This window comes from Canis lupus, chromosome 23, assembly GCF_048164855.1.
Source record: "Canis lupus baileyi chromosome 23, mCanLup2.hap1, whole genome shotgun sequence".
NCBI classification, from domain to species: Eukaryota; Metazoa; Chordata; class Mammalia; order Carnivora; family Canidae; genus Canis; species Canis lupus.
In genome coordinates, this window is record NC_132860.1 from 47,547,995 (window position 1) to 47,560,312 (window position 12,318).

The window sequence follows — 12,318 nt, forward strand, 5'->3', positions numbered from 1 at the left end:
TGGTCTATGCTAATGATTGATTCCTATTTAAAGTATGATACTTTCCATATAATACCTTTGATATTTCATTTTTAGCTCAGAGGTATTAATTCACGTTGCAGGTTGTGTTTTCACAACTGTGCAAATTTGAGGAACTATCTCAGACTGATTCAGTCTAATCTTGCTCGAGTGTAAGGTTATATGTTTATAGATCTAATAATCTTCAGGGGGGAAAACTTAGCCTTTGATAAAGGAGGAAGTTGTTTGTAAAGGGACAATTTGTCTTGGTCCAAGCAAAGCTTCAGGTCACTGAAAGACTTTGCTCCACCTGGACAAATGAAACTGTGATGTATTGATTGCTTTCCATGAGAAGGTATTTACAAGACAAAAACAAGAAAGATAGGACTCCTGGATGGCTCAGTGGTTGAACATCAGCCTTTGGCTCAGGTAGTGATCCCGGGGTTCTGGGATCAAGTCCTGCAGGGAGCCTGCTTCTCCCTCTGCCTATGTCTCTGCCTCTCTCTGTGTGTCTCTTATGAATAAGTAAGTAACATCTTTTTAAAAAGACAGCTAATAAATGAACTCGTTTCAGGTGATGTGCAGTCCTCACTCAAGTGCTTGATGGTCTCCAGATACCACATGGCTCTTTGCAGCTCTTTGGTCATTGAAGCACACAGTGCTCACTAACATGGGATTTGGGCAGTCCAGCAAAGCTATTCCATTTCTATTTGTGTGGATTTTTAAGTTTGGATTCCATGGACATCTTCCTTTGGAAGGCCTCTTCTTACATTCCCTTCCCAGACCAAAACTCCAAAATCAAAGACAGCAATTTTATTAACCTACCCAACATAGTACTATTGATATAAGGTAAAGGAGGGAAAAGTGGCTTATTACTTTTTTTATAGAAGATGTACAAGTTTATAGTTGTCTTTCTTCTGATTGTTTTTGTGGTCTTCAAACTATAAAACTGTTCTCTTGACTTTTTATTATCTGTATAAATACAGACATAGTTAAAATATATTGTTTTCTGTTATTATTCAAACATACTGGTTTCCTTTCCAGCCTGTAAGAATGATAAGGCCGAGTAAAGGTGAGGATTGGGAGAGCAATTAACATTGATCAAGGAAGAGCAATAGAATGATATTTTCTTCAAGAGTAGCCCTGGCCCAGAGGCACAAAAGCCCTTGGCTCTAGGGGTCCCAGGCACACCAGGTTTGGCCACTCATCACTGACAAAATCCAAAGACAGAGAAATGACTGGTGGCGGAACAAGAAAGGAATTGATTTCAGTGAGGCTAGCACTGGGAAGACAGTAGAATAAGGTCTCCACAGTGCCAAAGAGAATAAGGTCTCCACAGTAGAATAAGATTGTCTCCACAGTGCCAAAAATGCTTCCAGGTTTATATAAGGAAAATGTGGGGTAAAGTGGGTGGTTACAGCTAGGTGGGCAGCAAAGGTCAAATCCATCCATCATTGTCTTGGAGTCAATTGTGGGTGGAGTCCTGCTGGCTCTGAGTACTCCTTCTGCTTGAGGAGGTAGTTTCCTGTCTCTTCAGGGGATGCTTTGTCCTCAGGGCTTTCCACCTGAGTCAGAAGACAAGCTAGAGAGAAAAATCCAACTAGTAAGTTTGAGGTCAAAATGGAGGCAGCCAAAGTCCTCTTTCACATGCTCAGGATGGTAAAGAAAAAAATAAAGGAAGGAAAAAATGCATTTTGTCCTATTGTCCTTTCAAGTATTCTTTATCTTGATTTTTTTTTAAATCAAAAGGTCTTTTTCTCAGTTGCTTTTCCATCAACTTGATTTTTATCAAAGATTGGAATACACCTAGATCCTTTCAGTAATTTCTGCTTAATATGTGCAACTGTGAAAACTAGTATACTTCAGTTTGAAAATAATTATAGATAGGAGATATTAATGTGTAAAAAGGAAGAAAAGGTTGATAAAAAGGAGCTTTTTGCAATGCACTTCCTAACATGCAACTAAAATTTAGTTCAGACAAAATAGAGTAACAAATTCTGAGAAACCCTTAAAAAATGTAAAATTCTGCACCAAACAATCAGTTGCAAATGAATTTGGGAGTTATTACAAAACTATTCCCAATGGCTTGAAGTTCACTATAATTCTACATTGAAAAAGGTAAGCAGAATTCTAGAGAAATACAGTATAAATCAAAGAGATGGTCTTATTGTATCTAACATAGTTAGACTTCACCTGGAGTATCATAAAATATAGTGCACATGATACTTGAAGAAAGATGTAATTGTCTATAAAGGTGTAACACAAAGTAGACTGAATGGGTCCTAAAGATGCCTGTGTGAGGAACATGGGAGTTTTTAGAATAAGGGAGGAATTTGTGCTGATACACAGGGCATATTTCAATTTTAGTCAGCAATTAGTGGAATTGAGTCTAACTAGCTATGTTTCATCAATCTTGATACAGAAGCTAGTTTCTAAAGAGTTTTTTTTTCTTTTTTTTTTTAAAGAGTTTTCTATGTCAATGACAAAAAAAAAAAAAAAGAAAAGAAAAGAAAGAAAGAAAGAAAGAAAATTGATCTGGAACCTTCCACCAAGACTTTTTAGCAAACCTTCTTTGACTGAACCACACCTTTCAATCTTTGCCTATGATTTTTGCAGTGTGTACCTCCTGCTCTATGAATCATCTTATTGTCTGCATCCTTCTGTAATCTGCCCACTTTAATCAAAACCTAATCCAAAAAGGCCTCATGAGCATAAGAAACCATTTAGGGTATGTTGCAAGGATATTTATACTGAACAATTTTAGTTGGTAATAAAATAAGTTGATAATGAAATAGAACACATTGCCATAAATCTGGGATAGAGTTAAGGCATAGTCATTTGTCTTAATTTGTTAAACTACCTCACCTGATGCAAATACAACAAAGTAATTTACATGTCAATTTCTTTCCCTGTTCCTGGATTCTTTGTGATAACTGCAGTTAATTCTGGTCAATAGCATTTTGATATCACAAATATTTTCAAAAATGGATAAGACTTTAATACCATTTGAAAATTTGGGGGACTTTTTCTATTCCTTTCTTCCTCTGATGTTAGTTATAGACCTACAGTTCTCTTCCAAACTGAGGTAGAGGCTGAAAAAGAAATTTCTGGTAACAAATTGACTACAGCAGCCTGAAGGTGTCAGTGACCATGGATCATCTTTCTTCATCAAGTTCTTGGCGTGTGGAGGGAAGCCATTTAGTCATGGAGATGTTTTCAGGAGCAAGGTTCCATAAATAACAAAACTTTTAGAGTCATTCAAGATGACACAGGCAAAGTCTGCATTAAAGCTCTTGGTAGAAAAACACTTTACTCTTAATAGTTATAGGGCAATACAGCATAAATTCTTTGGTGGGCTTCATCTTAGATTAAAGGGACCTCCCCCCCCCCCCCCCCGCAAGGATGCCTGAGTGGCTCAGTGATTGAGCATCTGCCTTCAGCTCAGAGCGTGATCCCAGGTCCGGGGATCTAGTCCCACATTGGGATCCCTGCGGGGAGCCTGCTTCTCCCTCTGCTTATGTCTCTGCCTCTCTCTCTGTGTCTCATGAATAAACAAATAAATCTTTTAAAAATAAATAAATAAGTAAAGGAACCCCCTGAAAAACAAGGGAGAGGGCATTGCTACAATATCTCTTCACATTTGAGCATACTCCTATCTCCTGGAAGATGAGTATACATCAATTTTAATATTGACTGCAAAATGGAACTACCTCCTCCAGCAGGCAGACTAATGCTACATCCCAAAGTTGGCTACATCTCAATCTTTAGAACCTGTGAATATATGAGGGAGCAAAGAGAAATTAAGGTTGTAGATGGAAGAATAGATGCCAATCAGCAGACCTTAAAAGAGGGCAAGTATCCTGGATTTTGCAGGGGGGTCCAATGTAATTACAAGTATCCTTAAAAGTCGAAGAGGGATTTGAAAGAGAGAGTTGATAAGATGGCAGAATGAGGACTCAGTCTGAAGTCGTTGGCTTAGCAGACCGAGGAAAGGGCCATGAAGTCAGGGAAGATAAGGAAATGAATTTTCTGCTAGAGCCTCAGGAAGAATGTAGCCCTGCTGATACCTTGAGATTCGCCTATTAAGATCCATGTTGGATGCCTGACCTACAAAACTGTAAGATGATAAATTTGTATTGTTTTAAGGCACTAATTTTGTTACAAATTGTCACAGCAGTGATAGAAAACTAATATATTCTCCAACTTTATCTCTTTGTTTTAATCATTCAGTTAAGCTGAAATTTGAAGGGAAGCCACTTGCCATAGAAATCATTCATTAACAGTCTGGCTGGAGAGTCCTTTTGGAAATTTTGTTCTTTTCTTTAAAACCATATCTTTAAAATTTCTAATAAGCACAACCAATGGTGTGGTATCAGGTTAACATTGATCTATTTTGGTGTGTGTGTATGTGTGTGCCAAACTTAAAAATCTTTTATTAGCAGTAGCTGATCGGCATCTTCGCCAAAATCGAGAGAGTTCTTCCTAGCTTACCCTGTACAAGGTACTCCTCAAAATCCTCAAATAAACTAGCTTACTTAATTGATTAAAGCTCTATCTCTATGAGGCTCTCCTGTTTTTCTCCATCAGAATTGTCCATTTTTACTAATTAATGCATTGGTATTTCTATTACAGTACTTTCCACAATCAGTCTTCTGTTTTGTGGAGCCATTTACTTTCCAAATATCCCAGAGATACTAATGAATGCAACACCACTATGCAGACAGAGAAAGACAGGTAAATGTATTGATCAAGAGGTGCTTGGCTGCATTGTAAGAGACCCCCAAATCTTGGTAAATTACAGATGACAAGGTTTATTTCTCACTCATGGTAAATTTCCATCATGGAAACATTATTCATAGCTATGACAGAGGGAATAGTGAGCACTAGCAAACCATTGTTCATGATGGTTTTTAAATCTGCTGCCCTAACATGACGCACCACATTTGTGATTATTTCATTAGCTAAACAAAATCACATTACCATGTCTGTGCAATAAGGTTAAAGAAATACAATCATCCTTTCAGGTAAGGCAACAAATATTTAAGAACATAGACTCAGTCTTTCACAATGACCCTAGTTTCCCTGGAAGGCTGCATCAAATGAGTACCTGTGTGGACACGTTAGAAATACAGTGTGTTTGGGTAGCCTGATAGAAAAAGAAATGTGGGTAGACGAGCATCATGATTCAAAGGTCCTTGCTGTGTGATATTGATCTATTTGTGCATGGAGAGTAGGATGGAGCCTGTGGGGGAAAAGAGAGAAAGAATAAGAAAATTTTTAGCAGTTTCTATGTCTAGGCATACTTGTGACAGAGGGAGAGATGCCAAAGGGGAAATTTATGAAGTTGTCCAGGGGATTGGTTGTGAAACCACAGTGATGCCCCTATAAAGAAACCAGCTACAAAGAGCCACATTATTTTTCAAGTTCTCTAGAGTTACACTGCTGCTTTCGAATGCATAACCTGCCAATACTTGGCCCAAAGTGGGGCCTACTGTCTGACTTCCATGCATTTTTTTTTGGAGTTAATTGTCATTAAATTGTGAATGCTTGGCAAGTAAGAAAAAAAATCAATAACCAAGTACAATAAGTGGACAATGTGAAATAAAAATGGCAAAATAAGTCCTACTATAACAGTAACTATACATGAGAAAATAAATTTTCTATAGAAGATCCTCTCATTGTGAGTGTTTAAATGGCCAACGGCTTATATGAGATAAAAAATAAGGAAAAAGTCTTAGAAAAGCAGAAAATCATGAAAAAGAAATACCAAGATTATATGAACCAAAATGTAAGCCAAAATAAAGTTGAAATCACAAAATTCCACATTCCACAAAATTCCACATTCTGCAAAGGCATTTGCAAGCAGCTAATGCCTGGTTTTGGTGAAGAAATAAAAAAGAACAATGCAGCAGGAGGAGAATGAATTTCTTTTTGCAGCTGAAAGGATTAACATGTTAACAAGTGGTATAATCCAACATGTTTCTCAAAGCCCGGTTCCCCAAGAATATGCTCTAGTCATGATTTTTAAAAAATCCTCTATATATTGAAGATTTATTTATATCATTGTTATTTCATATTACACTTGGTGAAAGCAGTGGTAAGATTTATTTTTTTCAATCATATGTCCGAGGTGAAATGAGGAAACATAAATCTGAATTAACCATTGAGGCTCAAGCATAAAGCAACCGCATCCGTTTGACAATTGAAATGGAAAGGAAAAAATACACATAAGGATATAGAGAAGAAAAATTCTACTTTTCAGCTGGACTAATAATAAAATTTACATAAAGCTCTAACGGGCTGTAAACAAGATTTTGATACGTGCCTATGGAGGCCCAATAGTGAAATTGAACATGCCACCCTCCCCACGCATGGCTTAAGACGAGTAGTTCTTATGATACACATTTTAGAAAGATAATACATATGTAAGAAATTGTCAGGTTAAAGAAAACAGGTGATTGGAGCTTTAATTACTAGGGAATTCTAAACAGAATTTAGGCTGAGGTAGTAGATTAGAAAAAAGTAACTAAATTTGTTTCTATAGCTTTCTTGGCTTTGAAGTTCCTATCTCTGGTGGTGAGGATGTCTTCTATTTCATACGGGTTGGATATTTTTTATATGAGAGATCTGTTTCCTGATTTCAAGGGGACAGAGGAGGGTTTGGGTGTCCTTGCACTGGCTGTTACTTTCTTTTTTTTTTTTTTTTTTAAGATTTCATTTATTTATTCATGAGAGACACAGAGAGAGAGAGAGGCAGAGACATAGGCAGATGGAGAAGCAGGCTCCCCACAAGGAGCCCGATGTGGGACCTGATCCAGCATCCTGAGATCACGCGCTGGGCCAAAGGCAGATGCTCAACCGCTGAGCCACCCAGGTGTCCCTGGCTGTGACTTAAGAACATTTTTTTAAAGTAATCAATATGTCAAAGTGGCCATCAGTATGCTCTTGGCCCCTATAGGGACAATCCAGAGACTGGGAGTTGAATTAAGAGATAGTCCCAGCATATGGTGAAAAATGCTTGGTTTAGATATGGATAATCCCTGGAATATACAATATTAAAAGTATTTTGTTTTTTATTTTAAGTAGGCTCCAGTATATCCGACTGCTAAAAATGACCTTTAATAGAAGGACTGTCTAGGCAATGGCCAGACATTCTCCACAGGTTTAGGCTTGAGGATTTACTAGTAAGGTAAGTAGTAACTAAATTCTTCCTTTTTTTTTTTTTTTTTCCACCAGGTTCAACATGAATAAACTAATTCTGTTTTCTTTAACCTGTCAGGGAGATATAGATATTAAGGTGAGTGATATTAGGAAACATATTTTTATGATAATAACTGAAAAACCAGTGGATGCTCCACAACTCTCTCTCTCTCTCTTTTATTTTTAACATTCTCAGTGCTAAAGTCTGGAGACTTATCTGTGGGGAAGGTGACTAATCCCAGAACACTGAGATAATGGTATTCAATTTACCTAAATTGTTTCTTCAAGGTGATTCCCCATTGTTTGTATTAGGAGAAGCATTGAAAATTACTCAAAACCTGGTTTTTGGATTTATTACTTGCTTAGAGGATGGTATTCTGGAAAGAGCATATTGTTCTTGAAATTTAAACTGTTCTGAATAACTTTTTTTCATTGTAAAAAAATTCACCTTATGACTTTCCTTTATCTAAAAAATGTTTTATTTTTATACAAAGATTGGTTTCTATCAGTCATTCAAATAGAAAACAGAGACCTTGATGCTTTTCAATTACATTGCTTTTAAAATAGCCTTGTGAGAACCCTGTTGAACTCAACAAGGAAGATCTGAAGTCTGTGCAGAGTTGGTTTTCATCCTTGACTCTGGCACGTGGGGAGTGGGGTGTGTCTCACCATGACTACTTGGTATTTTTAAAAATACCAATGAATGGAATTTGTAACAAGAATTAGCCTTGGCTTACTCACAAGTGTCAGTAAAATAATTCACAGAGAGGCAGTCAAAGAAAAGACAATAGAAAGAGGACAGACAAGCTGTAGCTTTTTTTCAATGTCTCTTTATTTTGCACTTTAGATTTTTTTCACACAACAGAATTTAGCAAGTGTACAAAAGTGATGTGTGTGTGAATGTGTATGTGTATGAGACTGAAGCAAATGGTTTAAAGCAGTGGGGCTGTCTTTAAAAAAAAGTTAAGTTGTAATGCATAAAGTTAAGAAATGACTTTCAGTTTTTAATATTATCATTTTCCATTCAGTGTCTTCACCTGTAGAAAGATAGGAGGCCCTAACTAATAGTCTTAATGTTCTTTGAGGACTTACTAAACTTGTCATATACCAAATACAAAAACAAAGCATTAATTAACATTAAGATTTCTAACATTTTACTTGGCAAGTATTTCAACCTTATAGGAAAGGTTCAAAAATAAGTGCAGTACAGAGAACATCTTTATCCCTTTTATACATATTCACCTACTGCTAGCATTTTACCCTATTTGAATAGTTTGAGTGACAAATGGCCTTTTGCTACCAGATTTTTCTGTGCATTTCCTAAAAATAGGAGTATTACTATAATAAGGATCCAATAGTTCCATGTAACCTATGATCTATAATGCAATTTTTCACTGGAACAAATAACTTCCTTTGTAGGATTTTTTTGTGCCACTATAGGATATAGGTTTTGAGTTGCCTCATCTATTAGTCTCTTTAAAATTTTGGAACATTACCATAGCTTTTGTGTTTTATGACCTTGACATTTTAAAAGAATATAGTTGTGTCTTCCTTTATATTAAAAGTTTCCTCAATCTGTTTTCCTGATTTTTTTTATAATTACATACTCATTATGTATTCATGGCTAGCATAATGTTTCAATCATCAGATGGCACTAAAATATTAACATTCAAATATCTGAAAAGTTCTTTTGCTAAAGGAGCTACTGTGTTAAGAGCTATCACTTCATGTTTGAAAAGTGCATAGGAATACTTGGAATAAATACCCAGGAAAAATTCTATCAAAACATCATACTTCACAAAGTAATATATAAATGTACCTTCTGCACGTGTCCTTATTTATCCTATTCATATTCTTCTTAAAATACTTTTTAAAGTTTCATTTGAATACATGTATGAATACATATACATATTATATGTAATTTTTATGTAAGTTCCACACCGAGCGTGGAGCCCAATGTAGGGCTTAAATGCACAATGCTGAGATCGAGAGATATTGAACTAACAGATCCACCCAGGTGCCCCAGTTTTAATATATTTGAAATAACATTGTATAAATTTAAGATGTATAGCATCTTTGATACATTTATACACTGTAATAGGATTGCCAGGGTAGTGATAATTAGCATCTCTATCACAGCGCCTCCATCACATTAACTTTCAATAAGAGAGCAAATACATTATCTAGAAATTGAAAAATACTTGGGCAATATCTCAGGAAAGGAGGAGGTATATGATATATTTAGAAGATATGTTTTATATTCAATTTCAATCACAAATTTTAAAATATTCACACAGTTGCAATAACTAACCCTTGATCTTATTGGTTTTTGTTTGTTTACATCTTTTTATATGGAAGGTAGATGAAGACAGCTGTGAGATTTCCAAACATGTACGTTTCGAGTATAGACTTAGAAATTATTTTTGGTAAGCCTCTAGAGGTTCATATTGGATATTATGAATTTATATGGTCAGGAAATTTAGAAAAGCCCACATTTCTAACAGCTACTTAACTCCAAACAAATCTCCGTCACATTCAATTCAAGCACTTATGAATTTGGGGAGATTCCCTTGGATTGATCCTGGCCATCAACCTAGATATTAGCATCTAGATTGGAACTCATTAATTCACCTTCAGTCTTACACTGCCTCCCTTATTTACATGTTCATGCTTTGCTTGGCTACATATCCCTGACCTTGCCTTTCAGTCTTGCCTCATGCAACCCTCCCCATCCCCTTTTATTTGAAATGTCCTAAAGAGTCTAGAGGTAAAGTTCTAGCAAGTATTAGTTTGTATCAGACTATGATAAGATAGTATGTGAAAATCTCTGGGACAAGCCCAAGAATAAGAGTTCCAGAATGTGTAACAAACAAGATCTAGTGGAGAAAAAAAGATACGTGGTGAATGGAAAGCAAATCAAGAGGGACTTAAAACATGCTGGTCAAAAGGAAATAAAAGGAAAAATATAAACCCCACATATGTAAGTAGTAGCACTAAATATACATTGACAAAATAATACCTATAAGAAATGGAGGTTTTTAGACTGATTTAAAAAAACAGCTACATATTTCATATAGGATACATTTCTTACATATAGAGACACAGGAAGTTTGAAAGAAAAAGGATGAAAATATCAAAACACTAAAGGTAATTGGTTATTTATATTGACTTGATCAATTTACATAGTATATAATGTACATATAGTGGTTATTAAATTACATTTAAATTTATATAAAATTGTATTTCCTCAGCTGAACTAGGCATATTTCATATTCTCAAGAGCTGTGCATGAAGTGGCTACTGTGTTTGAATGCTCAGATATAAAATGTTTTCATCATCAGAGCTAAAAATAATTCATATACTCAAGTGATACTAAGCCTAAATGCAAATTTTAATTTTTTAATGTAAGCTATGAGCATTTCCCAAAATTGACCATATGCTAAATCATAAGACAATCCTTAATGAAGTGGTTTCTTCTCCAACCACAATGGAATTAAGATAGAAATTATGGACATAGAGACAACTGAAAATCTCTAACTCCTCTGAAACTGAACAATATCCTTTGAATTCACTCCAGGTGGAAAATGAAATCAAAATGAAAATGAGAAAACAGTTTTAACTGTTGGCTAATGAAGATTTGATGCATCAAAACCAGGGAAATGTAGCAACAGCCGTACTCAGAAAATGTGGTGTTTTAAATGTGCAAAATATAAAAAGAGACTGAAAATTAATGATGTATAATTCTACTCCTATAAATAGAAAACAACAGCAAATTCAAATCAAACTGTTAACATGGAAAATAAAAAAAATAGGAACAGAAAGCAAAGAAACTAAAAACAGAGCCTAAAACTTCAAATTGGCTCTTTAAAAAGATCAATAGAACTGAATAACATTTGGCGAAACTGACGGTGGGTGGAAGGGGATAGGACAACACAAGAATGACTACCATTGGGAATCAAAAGGGAAACTTTCAAAAGAAAGTACAAACAGTAAATAGATAATAAGAGTATTATGAATAACTTTAAGCTAACGGTTTTGACATTTTTGTTTAAATAGAAAAGCTCATTGAAACAATTTACTTGCACTGACACAAGATGAAAAGAAAATTTGAATATTTATTTAAATACCTTGAATTTATTTTAAAAGCCTTTCTAGAAAAAAAACTCAGATCCCAGGCAGCCTAAAAAATAAGCTTTTCAAAGATTTAAGGATCATAAAAGTTCTCAAAAGTTGAGAAAACTAAAAGACACTTTCACCTTGTTTTATTAGGCTATTATAACCTTCATCCAAATCTTGATGAAGTTATTACTAGAAAACAAAATGTTATACCAGTATTTGTCATTAAGATTCATGTTAAATTGTTAAATGAAATACTGTATCAAATTTTATTATATATAAAAATTACACAAAATTTCGTGACTTGAATCCAGGAAAGCAATCATCACTTAATATAGGGAAAATCTAATATTACAATTCATCACATTACATAATTATATATGATCCTCTCGAAATACACTGAATCCACATTTGATAAAATTCAATAGTCACTCATGCAAAAGCAAAAACAAATTGGCAAACTAAGAATTGAGGAAAATTTTCACAATCTAATATGAAAATTTTCACAATCTAATAATTATATGAATATATTATATATATAATATATATATATCTCCAAGAACAAACATCATGTCTAATGGTGAATTATTGAAAATTTTTGCCTTAATGAGGAAAAAATGCCTGCCATAATCACTTCTCTTCAACATTGTACTGGAGTCCTAACCGGGGCAGTAAGTGGTTATGAGGGCTTCACTCTTGCCTGCTGCCCACACTGGGCCTCAAGAATTCATTAACTATACTAGTGTATTTCTTTTCACCACTCTTTGGTTTTGCCTGCCCCAGGTAAACATGTCCTGCAGTCATTTGTCTTTCTGCAGATTTTGGGTTAGTTATCCCAATACCTCACTTTTTTGATGGATTCAAGAAAAGTGGTGAACTTGCATTTTGTTTAGTTTTACTTGCTACAAGTTTGGGAGTAATGGTATTTCTAGCTTTCTAGATCCCCACACCAAAACTGGACTTTTTTTTTTAAGTGATTGTTGAAACAGTTTTGAAATATTTATT